The following is a 13,064-nucleotide window of genomic DNA, read 5'->3' as shown; positions in this document are numbered from 1 at the left end:
CGGACGCCAGCCAGCAATGCCATTACTAGGTAAGCCTCTCACTGCTTTGAGAGCAATATTTTATAACCAGCTCCTATGCCATTAATCCTACAAAGACACGTCTGTTTCCCTATTGATAAAAAGCTAAACTTGTCTGCTAGGTGGAAACCATGCTGCATTTAGCCTTTAGACCCCCCCCCCCCATTACTATTTTATCAAAGATCTGCTAAAACCATGCTCTGAATGCATAGTAACCACAGTGTTGCTCAAGACGCTTCTTTTTATCATCATTTGCTTTTTCATCTTAAAACTAATGAGCTTCCTTTGCTGAAGTGGATTGCACTATGGAAACAAAAAAGAAGATTGCTAATAGCATGTCTGCTGTTTCCATAAAGATTGAGCAAAAGGCTTTTTGAAGTTGGGAAATGCACTTTGCATATTTATCTCTCTGCCTCTCTGTGGCTCTCTGCTCCAATCCGCTGGTGGACAGGCTTTGAAATATGTTTCTACGTTAATGATAACACTTAAGCAGGATATTCAAAAGATAGTCTTCATGGGTTTCATTAAGGAGAGTTTTCTCAAACTCGATGAAGAACCAGTTGAATAATTTCCCATAGAAAGTATGGTTGTTTTTTTGTTTAGTTTTTTAAATAAGCTAATTAAATTTTGTATTATGTTTGCTATCATTCTGAATCATATCTGTCTTTGAGTTTGCTTGGAAAACTGCTGGGCTTCAAACAAACATAGAGTTAGGGTTAGGATGAAGGTTAGGGTTAGGGTTAGGGTTAGAGTTAGGATGAAGGTTAGGGTTAGGTTTAGGGTTAGGGTTAGGGTTAGGGTTAGGGTTAGAGTTAGGATGAAGGTTAGGGTTAGGTTTAGGGTTAGGGTTAGGGTTAGGGTTACAGTGAGGTTGAGGGTTTAGGTTATATGTATATACACATACAGTATGGGTATGGTCTCCATCCCTGTGTATGGTTTCCTGTTCTCACCCCTAGCCTATAACAACTATTATTAATTATCACCTCAGCTGCTGCTTTAGGTACACACACACACACATACACACACACACACACACACACACACACACACACTGTGAATCAGTGCTGATAAAATATCCCTGGAGTAGAGTCGACTTCAAATACACTGTCACTCATACTAACATGGGCAAAAGCAAGCTGAAAAGCAAGTTATAACAGTCCACACGACTGAGGTCATACAATAATAAGTGACATCCCTGGTGTGAAAATGCTATTTCTGCTGAGCTTCCTTCATAGCCCTTTCAAACACCCTGAGTGAAAGCAACATTGCCATTCTGATGATCAGAGAGCACTAGAACTCTGTGAAACACACTATTCATTCTTTCACAGCCTTCACCATTATCATATAGCTTGAGGAGGAATTCTTATTTATTATTCAAGCACTCAATCATACCCTTATCTTAGTTTCTAGTCAATGGTTTTATTAAAGGTATAGTGACCTATTCTGATTTGGTTTTGCGTGTTTAACAATGCTGTTTTTAGTGCTAAACCACAACTTGCACTTGCATACTGCAGCAGTTTATCATGCCAAAGCAACCCAAATCACTTAACAAAACTAGGAAAAGTAATTTGTCAAGGTATCCATTAAATTAAACACACTACTAAACACTAGCTTCATGCTAATCTTCAGTATCTCGAATGTACAGCATTTATCTTTGTGTTTCGCTTCCTCTTCACATCATATCTGCTCAGAGCTCCAGGTGCCTTTAAATATTAAAAAGTATGAAAACCCCCCTTTAGAACCTTTGAAATGGAACATGCTTCACGTTGTCCTGAAGACTCTTTTCTGTTTTCTGGAATAGAATTCTTCTAAGATATTGATTGTTGAGCCAGTTGGATAGGTTGTTAGAATTTGAGCTAGAAAGAATCTCTTTCACTACCAAAAGCCGATATTTAATTTTTTAACTATTATTGTGTTATTATATATTTTATTACAAAACTCACAAAAATTGTCAAATATATTCAGTCTTTTCTCAAATGAATGCCAGCAGGCGAACTGTGCAGTGTTGCATAACTGAATACTGCACTATTCTCCTACTGCACGTCATTCAACACATGTATTAATTAAATTGGCGAAGTGCTTCCCCCGTTCCCCTGCTTTCTTCCACAGCAATATGAAAGAATCTAAAAACTGGAGCAATACTTCAGCAGCTGCCATCTTTCAAGATACCTTGCAAGAGATTGTAAACATCCGGTTCACAGACCATATAAAAGTGCACTTGAAAAATGCATTGTGAACACAAACTAACTCGGTCCTGAAAGCTTGCATCCAAACGAACTTGGTCCCTTTGCTCGCAGATAAGTGTGAACAGCAAGCACATTGATACATTGTTTCAAACTAAACAAATCAGACGAGTCTGTTTGAAACGGACCCAGTGTGAATGCAGCCTTAGAAACAAACTCTATCTTGTGCTTACACTGTGAGCCTCCAGATTAAGTTCAAATATGTGTACCGAATATGAGATTTGTCAACAGAATAATAATGAATGAATAAGTAAAGCAGTCAGGGTCTGCTCCTTTAATTAGAGCTTCAGTTGTCCGACAGAAAATAGGGCACAGGTCTGGTTCTTTAACACACCAGAAAAAAAGCTGGGATTCAGAACAACAAAACAGCTCCCCAGTATCTCCAAATACCTCTCTTGGCTCTCCAGATCACAGCTTCTATCAAATTGCTACTTGATCAGACAGACGCGTTCCTCTTAATGAGTAAATAGCTGTCCATATGTGCTAAATTACCAAAGCAATTAACCAGTTGTCCAATTGACCAAGCCAATTGTTTGCCATGGGTCTCTTAACTTGCTTGGATTCCAACACATTTCCAATTGACGTTGTTTTGCTAATGGTGCACTGCAGTCACAATTTCAGTCACTTTTTTACCTTAGTTGCTCCATGGTTCTAAACAAACTGGAGTTTACATTGGAAATGCTTATAACCCAAGCAATCCATTATTCATGTCAAGCCCTCTTCTACTAATTTGAACAATTTACTCTTATTCTGCCAATACCCGCTAGTAATAAGATGTCATGGCAATTCTCACCTATAATAAGGTTTCTCTGCTATACACAATGAGAATGATTTCCATTACACGAGAGTAGATGTTAAAACTTCATGCTGATTTGAACTCGGCTCTCGCCAAGATAAGCACCAACTAAGACGTAGCTTTACAGTAAACTAATGTGATCCATATGTGTCTCCATCCATTTACGTTTCCTTCCATATGATGATGTAGATATCCTTCTGTCTGGTGTTAATAGCTGAAGTGTAATGCTGGCTCCAGGGATAGTGCAGGCTACTGTTGTAGTCATGGTTGTCATGTCATCCATGTATGCTCGAATTGGTGGTAGTTGCATTCCAGAAGCCAAGCGCTCTCCTCCTACTTTCCCATTTTGATGCCCTAATGATTACTTCCATTGCCATGGTTAAAGGCTAGTGGAGAAATGGTGCATCCTGCCATTATTCCAACCTCTAGGCATTGCCATGTAGTGCTGAATTCTGAAGTTGAAAAACTAAATTGTAAATCTCCAAAGTAGGCTCTCACTAAATTTGTTATTGTCATCGGTACACTGAAAAAATCAAATGCTGCCCAAAGAAGTTCATGTGGCACTGAACCATATGCATTAGCCAAATCCAGGAATGTCACATGGAGCTCATTTCTCTCCTTTTTAGCTGATTGAATTTGTTGCCAGATCACATTGATGTGTTCTAAGCATCCTGGGAAACCTGGAATGCCCGCTTTTTGTATTGAAGTGTCAATGAAGCAGTTCTTTAATAGGTAAGTTGACAATCTCTGAGCAATAATGCTGAAGAAAATCTTGCCTTCTATGTTTAATAGGGAAATAGGACGAAACTGACTGATGCTTGTAGAATCTTTTTCTTTAGGTATAAAGACTCCACCTGCTCGGCGCCATGCTCTTGGTACAACCTGTTTTTCCCATGCCACTTTTATCAATTTCCACAGAATTCGTAGAACTCCTGAAGCACTCTTGTACACTCTGTACGGAACTCCATTAGGCCCTGGAGATGATGAAGCCCTTGCTTTTTTCACAGCTTGCTCTACTTCTTTCCACTTAGGTGCACAGTCCTCCATTTGGTATTCTGGTGGATTGATAGGTGGGATGTCTGACGGAATTGACATAGGCTCCTGCCTTTTTGAATCTGTATGTGTTTCCTCCAAATATCTCTCCAGCTCAACCTTAGATGCTTTTAGTGTGCCATTCTTCTCACTGGTGAATAACTTCTTTACAAATTTGAATGGGTCTTTATAAAAGTTAGCTCTCGCACGCTCCTTCTTTTTGTAGCGTTTCCGTAGGCGCTCAGCTCTGCGCAATGTTGCAAGCTTATCTTTTATGACCCTTTGTAAGAGATTGAGTCCCTCCTTCTGACTTTGTTCTGCTCTTCTCCATTGCTTCCTCAGCTGTCTCCTTTCTCTAACTAAGCGTTCAATCTCCTGCTGCCGTCTAGACTTTCCAGGAATAGTTTGTACTTTTTCCTTCCTTGTTTCAACTCCAAACCTCTCGCTTCCATATGCGTAGATGATGTCCCCAAATTTATCCAGCTTCTTTTCAACTGTTCCACTTAATCTTTCCAATGCAAAGCAGAGATCTGTGTTTACTGTGTCCCATGCAGTTTTCTCACAAGCTCTTGGCCATTTAACTCCAGGCTTGTGCCCGTTGAGGTTCTTTTCTCTCTTATGCTGGTTTGTCTGACCGGGTTCAGAAGGATCATTAGGTTCATCACTAACTGTGTCCATGCAAGTCCTCCTCACGTCTATGACAGGGGTGCTGATATCCTGCGAACTGTGGTTTGCTTCCTGTCGCTGGATTTCATTCGACTGACTTGACTGACTTCGTCATGCTTGGCTCTTGTCCCTTCTCCCTCAAGCATTTCATTCTCCCTTGATGAATCTTCAAACCCCTGACCGTTGTTGCCTTGCTCCAGCCGCAGACACAAACCTGGAGTTCCATGTCTTTGCTAACTGCAGATCTTGAACTAGTCTTTTGTGAAGTACTCTCCATACTCATATCCGTTTCCGTTCCTAAGTCGTTAACCGTGTTGTCCAACGCTGAGTCACCTTCCACCCCCGCTCTTGCAGACTCTAGGGGTATTTTTCTCTTTAATTTCTTAGAAGCCTTGGGCGGGTGTCTCCAGCATCCTGTAAGCAGCTGGATACTGCCGACAAGGGTAGCTAACCCTTACCAGCCCTAATGGGGTCTCTTTCCTCCTGTCAGCTGTCTCTCCAGGCTGTCACAAGGTCTTTCCCTTGTTGCCAGCTGCACTATTCACAGCAGTCACTGGATGTATCCAGATCTTCATGATTTCCATTACACGTGAGTTCATGCTGATTTGAACTCGGCTCTCGCCAAGATAAGCACCAACTAAGACATAGCTTTACAGTAAACTAATGTGATCCATATGTGTCTCCATCCATTTACGTTTCCTTCCATATGATGATGTAGATATCCTTCTGTCTGGTGTTAATGGCTGAAGTGTAATGCTGGCTCCAGGGATCAGCTTATTTTGCCTCCCTGGCGCGTCAGCACACACAACGGCTGCGATGCTGGCTCCGGGGATCAACCACAGTGCGGCCCCTCCAGCGCATCAGCATGACAACCGTCTGGATTGAGCTAAGTAGGGTACATCTCTGGGGTCTTCAAGTGGGCACCTTCCATCCTCAGTGTTTCGTTGACTAGCCCACGACACCTCAAGAGGGCTCGACGGTGATTCTGGCGTCCCAGCATCACCCCCCTCCGTCCCCCACTCAACTCAGCCCAGCTTACTTACCTGTACATCAGCGTTTCTTTCTTTCTATTGTGCTTGAGATCCCCAGCCAGAATCTTTCCGTCTCAACCACAGCCAGTTGCTGCTCCTCTCTTCTGCTTCAGATAGGTTCTTCACTGTGCGACGCAACTCTTGGCCACTGAATCCGACGTCTCTGAGAAACCGGGTTGTAGAGTGTGCCACAAATCCTCGACAACCCACTTCCACTGGGTAAACCCGGACTCTCCATCCTCGCTGTTCTGCTTCAGTGGCTAGTTGAGCATACCGCAGTTTCTTCCTCTCATACGCCTCATCTACAGCATCCTCTCATGGCACTGTTAACTCTACCAGGTGAACAAGGTGTGCTGATCCAGACCACAAGACAATATCTGGCCGAAGGTTAGTGGTGGCAATCTCAGGTGGGAAAATAAGCCGTTGACCAACATCTGCCAGCATTTTCCATTCTCTAGCAGCTTCCAGTTGTCCTGGTCGAGGATTAGTTTTAACACCTTTTCTTGGTGGTTGCTCTCCTGGGCAGAGGAATGTTGTCTTTTGTGTGTAATGTTTTGATGGAACAGGTGGCAACTTATTGGTCATGTTACGCTTGTCTTCCAGTGCTAAGGCCAAACATCGCAGCACCTGGTCATGGCGCCAAGTAAACCGTCCTTGGCTAAGAGCCACCTTACATCCTGTCAAAATGTGCCTTAATGTTGCAGGTGATGAACACAAAGGACAAGAGGGATCCTCTCCTACCCAGAGGTTTAGGTTCTGTGGTGATGGGAGAACATCATATGTTGACCTGATCCTGCTCTGTTCCATTGACCATAGGTCTTGCCAGCCAATCTTGCGTTGTTCCACACTCTCCCATCTCATCCATTGATGTGCAGGCAGTTTTCAGACAGATTGTCTATACTCATTCAGCCTAAGTGCTGTATTTTAACCACAGGGTTTCTTACAGGGCTACAGCACTATAGGCGGTGATTGATCCAGGTATGTATTATAACAAATACAATTCAAATCCCTACATCTCTACAGCACATTCTTAATATTAAGCAACTGCATTACTGTACTTCATTATTACCTACATTTGTATATGCATTATTCCTTATACTGTTACTGTGTAATCTCCAAGCAGGGGCATGGGATATGCAGGGTACGTGCTGTGTTTTGAGAAAACGCAGGTAATCCTTTGCTTTCATATAAAATGTGACAGTAGAGATAAATTATTTATGATGAAATCAAGCATCCAAAAAGCACATCCTTTTAGCCTGACCTCATGTTGCATGGATACTGACTATATTCTCCAGCTTTAGGTTGCATGGCAATGAAATACCCTGATACAAAATGTCACCTTTAAAATAAGTAATTGACTTCTACATGCACAAAACCATTAGCATTTCCATTATGTTACTCCCCTCTTGCCTGTAAAAGGGTTATTGCAGCATACAGTGCACGAGTATTGCATTTCAGTAGTAACTCAGAATCCCTCTGCGGTGACAAGCCATTGTAAATCTGCTTATACATGTACATTTTTTTTAACTTCATATAATAAGTTTTATAAGGAGGTTAGATGCTGGATTCCTATTATGGGGGTACAATTGGTGTAAAATAAAGCAAAAACCGGCCATATTGTTTGACTCAAAGAATGGTTAACGCACATGGACAGACTGCTCTAAAAAGAGGCAGGGTTTTTTTTTTTCAATTTTAAATTTTATATGGCCGCACCAAGAAAGCCTGCATTTCAACAGCAAGGGAGTTGTGTCTGATAGATAGATGTGGATCTAGAAAATGTAATTTTACATCTGAATATTACCACAGTCCATTCCCTTTAGAATAATGTAAGTCCACATTAGAGGCAGCTACGCAACACTTACAAACATATAGCAAAGAAATAACAGATATTCCCTGAAATCATTACCAAATAAAACACGTAGCAACCTCAGTCTGCCCAAGAGGTTTTTAGCAATTTTTTGAACCTGGTAATGATTTCTTGACTCACCTTTATAGACCTTTCTCAGTCATCCAGTCGGCTATAATTATTCATACAGTTCTACTCTAAATGTTCTGCTCTTCAACTTACCTTACTTCATGCATATCTCCATGGCAACCACGTTAAAGGTAAAAACTTAAAGGGCAGTAGGTTCTGTTTTGGCATTTACAATCTACCAGACCTTCTCTGTCAACTATTTTTAATTACTGGTACCTTTTAAACTTCAGCTACTTAACTTAAAAGCTGGCCGTACATGACTGATGTCATAGGATCAACTCAGAATAAAACATCACCATGTCTTTCCCTTATCATTCTCTGAATACTGGTTATTTGAGTGTATAACACTGTTTGACAGCAGAGCCAGTGAACCAAAAATCTGGCTTTCTTCAACTTAGACACAGCACCTGCAGCAAAAGCATACTCCAAGTTTACTGTCTTACTGATTAATTCTAACCTTTTTCTCCTTAGAGAATCCCACAATGCACTACTCATCCACACTGACTCTGTTTTACACTCCAGGTCTGAAGCATCAACAGCTTGAAGCAAAAGAAAAGAAAAAAACCCAGAATGCTTACCACATGAACATTTACTGACACTGCTGTTGGTTTTCAGGCACACTGTACAGTCTCTTCATTTCCTATGCAGTTTACTTTTAGGACCGTCTAAAGAATGTGGCTTCTGGAAGGTGACAGAGGTTCTAAGAGAGGTTCTATCGCTCATTATTAAATAAAAATAAAAAAGTTTTCAGTTAAAAGACTAATTTTATCAAACTACAGCGCTGTGCAGCCCCTCAGCTGTAACTAGAAATCACATCTCATCTGTTAACCAGCTCTGCCCCCTATTGTCCACAATTTAAATAGGGAATCAGCCAGCACAGCCCTTCAAGAACAGTGCCGTTTCACAATGCATTGAAACCTTTTGCAACCATGTTTGCTACACAGGGAGATGTGCGAGTTAAATCTAAGTACAGTCATTCTGGATTTGAGGACGTAAAACACCCAATAGTGTCTCAATTTGGACTACAGAGACTAAATGATTTAGCTCAACAGAACCAAACCAGCATACATGTGTTCTATCGTTATTGAGCCAGACTGGGGTACCCTCCTGTGATGCTAACTAAATGGCCAGGTTTGTGGATTGAGTGTTTTTTGCTAGTATTAGGGCTCTTCAATAGAAAATTGGTATGTGCTTAATGTAAAGCCAGGACTTATGGAGCTAGTCAACATTTTAGAAATCATTATTGTATATACCCAGTGCAAACCTAGATAACCGTGATGATCTCAAGTGTACATTATTGCAAGTTAACACTGTGTACTATACAATTACATGTCATATCCTGAGCTTTGCAATGGCAATCCAATCAATACATGCACTTGTAATTGGGTGTCTGATGGGATACTTTAAGTGAAGACTTGCAAACACCCTTGAGTGCTCAGTACTCTATATAACAAGAAAAGATCATGGCTGTCAGCCAGTGGAATAGAATACCAGAAAAGAGACACAAAGATGCATTAAAAACGGGTTTTCACTCCAGGCAGAAGCCAGCACTGTGCTTTTACATCCCTCTAATTAGTTTCTATAGAAGTTCAGATGATTTATAATTTGACACTGTATCACAGGACATTGCCCAATCACATGATGGGCGCAGTTATATGTTACAAACGCTTATTTCCTAAATAAAAGGAAATTCTGAAAAACGATATTACAGTGCTGTATCAATTAGCATAATCCAGAACAGTTCCCATAGCAACAGAGTTCACCGCAGTGTATCCTACACCTGCTGACCCAAGAGAAATGTTGAATTCATATATACAGTTATATGCCCCCCCCCCTGATATGATGCTTTCCACTGTGAAGGTGAAGGTCAGAAAGAAGATGCACCATTTCATACATTGTTGGCAAGGCTAGTTGCTTCCAGCTGCCTTAAAAGATTCATTTCAAGGCTATTACACAATTTATACTGTAGCATACACCCAACCAGCAACTTTAAATGTAAAACCTATGTGATTGAATTTGTTCAAAAAAAGAAATCCATGATGTCTCCTCATTAATAAACCCTGCAATGTTTGACCCCTCACTCTGAGTTAACTATTTTTCCCATACCAAGTTCAGTAGGATATTCTCTCCTATGCCTTTCTGACGCAAACACACCAACAGATACATAAAGAAATGCACAGCATGCTCATCTTGTAAACTGCACACACAGCTAGACTGTTCTATGAATCCACAGGAAAGGTGGGAAATGTTAAAATAACCCAGATATAGATACAATAACTGTAGAAACAAACACACTGTACACATACATCTGTACTGTAACCAACATTCAAACTCAGTTCATTCCAAGATATGTACATGCATCCAATTATAGGCACTCACTCATCGGAAATTAATCAATATAGTTTTGTCAAGATGAAGAATTTAAATAAAATCTCCTGAAATATGAGATTTTATTATTTTGTGGTCAACGAAGGACAGACAAGCTTTTGAAAGACGCAATTTAAAAAGTTCCATGGTGGGGTAAATGCTATATTGACTTTGTCTGTAGGTAATTGTGTGCCTGAAATCTGTTTCCACTTGACATTGTTCGTAAAATAAATGGAATTTGTTCTGGAGACCTCAAGAGGCCGTTCTCGCTGAGAGCAGAAAGTTTCAAAATGAGCTGAAGACTAAAGTACACAGCTCTTTGTTTGCACTTCTTAAAATACATCAGTGTGAGCCGACACCACAATTCACCAGAGAGAAATATAAAGGCATCATTAGGGGCAGTTCCATTATCCAAGAAGTGCTGGAAAAGAAATTAAATGGTTTAAAACTGTAAAACAGCTAATCGTGTGTGAATTTCAAATGAAGAAAAGAGAAGCAAGAAAAAAACAAGACAGTTAATGCAGCTACTATGAACTTTTCTTTTGCAGCAAGACAGGCAGTAGAGCTACTGTATAATTAGAACAGCAATGTTTTGTACTAGTACTGTGTTCAGGTACAGATTTTTAAAACCTACAAAAAATACAACAAATATTTTGAAACGTTTCTTAAGTCGAAACCAGCAAGTGGGTTATTGGAGATCTCAATTTATCTTTGTTAACGGACGCAGATCAGCAGACATGAAACCAGCTGTTATGGGATATCAAAATGAATAAGGAAAAAAAAAATGCTGTTTTTTTTCTGTCCCAGTTAATAATGCAGATTAATGACATGCTACAATGTTTTTTGTTTTTTTTTGGATTCTCATATGGCATTGAATAGGCTCTCCCACAGGAGTTATACAATGCTATATAACACAAGAGTTGATGGTTGGATAGAATGGGGCCAGGTGCTCAGAAAAGTGAATAAAGGGTTGTCAATGGCAACCGACTTACTCTCGTTGCCCAGCGTTTGTTTCTTAGTTCCAAGATATGCTCCAGCTCTATATTAGCAGCAAGTAATTACAGAAACAATGAAACCACAATCGAACTGTAGGCTTAGGTGCTATTCAGAAAGACGATCTTAAGAACTTATAGAAAGGCGCAGTTTTTGATCAGAAGTTCGCTTTTCAAAATACCATTGAAACTTCAAAGATAAAAAAGGAACAGCTTGTTCAACAATGGATTTATTACACCACTAAGTGTGCAATCTTCTGTTATTAACTGCGTTTTGACAATTAAGCTTTGCATCAGACATACTGCAGCTCCTCGTGTTGTTTCACATGAAATAGAATTCAGAAAGGCAGGTACTGTGTTAACTCTATTGTTATCAAAAGACAGAGTGGGTACTTTTGGTGGTAGAATGTGACTGACTCTGTGAACATTTATGCCAGTATCCTGGAAAGAAAGTTTATGGGTAGACTTCTATAGTAATTATGAAAGTGGGTCCTCTGAATTATTATTTGTTTCTGTATTCATAAATCTAGATTATGATATTTAGTCGTTCACATACAAGGAAAACACCCTACCCATCCATCCCCTTAACCACTGAACTTCAGGGGACCGGTGTACCAGATACTGCCCCTTTCGTGTTTTACAATGAGTCATATATAAAGAAAGATTGTCACTGAAGCCTGCTTTGTCTCGCTGTACACAAAACATGTCTAATGTATACCGTTTTCTATTCCCCTTAAATTATAATCACTGCCTGTTTCATAAATGCTGGAAAATTACACCATCCACCCACTTTCACAGCCAGCCAGAACCTGTTATCACTGAAGGTATGATAGAAATTATGAAGGGTAGTGACATTTAATCTATTTAAAGAACGACTACAATCCATAATAATTATAGATCAGATATTTCAATCTTTTGTACTACAATTGTATCTGGTTCTTGTTTGTCATATAAGTTGCTTAGGATTTTTGTTTGTTAGTTTTCATAGATATTTTTACATAGTGTTTTTTGCTTCATTTAGATTGAATTTAAAGTTCAGATTTCACATAATTACATTTGAACTACTCGCACATGTTATAATAAAGTGTTATGCAAATCATTTTATAAAAATACATCTTTACAATGGGAAAGCAAAACATGTTAGTAATAAATGCAGTCTCTCTTTCTCCTGTTATCGAGCATCAGTGACCCAAATCTGAAGACATTTCCAGTACATTTCATATCCATGGCCATTCAACCTTTCTGAAGCTGGCAGAATCCCATCATCGAATTCAGCACAGCAGAAAATGACAAGAAATAATAATACATTAACATATTAAATGAAATAAAAAAAGAAATAAATGGGGTAGCCTGAAATATAAATCATCTAGGATGTATGCAATAACTGTGAATGATATGTTCATTGGGAACAGAAGTTATTAACAACATATATATGACTAATCATTAGGATTACCTTCTTTATCCATTTAAACCGGCTTCATTAGCTGTATTTACATCCTGGCTGACACTGATGGATTGTCATTTATGTATTTATTTATTTAGGTCTGAAGCTATTGAACAATAAATCTCTCCATTTAGAGTTTTCTTTATTGCCAAACCTAGTGGTATGCTGAGAGATTATGCAATCCTATTAAGTGATTACATTTGTTTGAATGTATTGCTCCTGCTACGGCGTGTTAAATTCTTTGTTATCCTTGCCTCCATACTGCACCTGATTGCAGTAGGTTCCTGAGTGCTTGGTAGGGTGTGTATAAAGCAAAGGTTAGGATTGATTGCCCCATTGGCCACCTCACTTATGGAATGGTGGTCAAGGAATTGAGTCACATCAACATCATCAACCACCCTTTTACTGATATTGTTATTCAGATCACAAGAAACATTCTGAGAAAAAAAATCGAATTAATGTCTGTCAAGTAGAAGATCCATCCATCAGATTTCTTGACA

Source organism: Acipenser ruthenus, chromosome 18 (genome assembly GCF_902713425.1).
Source record: "Acipenser ruthenus chromosome 18, fAciRut3.2 maternal haplotype, whole genome shotgun sequence".
Lineage (NCBI taxonomy): Eukaryota > Metazoa > Chordata > Actinopteri > Acipenseriformes > Acipenseridae > Acipenser > Acipenser ruthenus.
The sequence above is the reverse complement of the archived record's forward strand: the minus strand, read 5'-3'. Positions refer to the sequence as shown.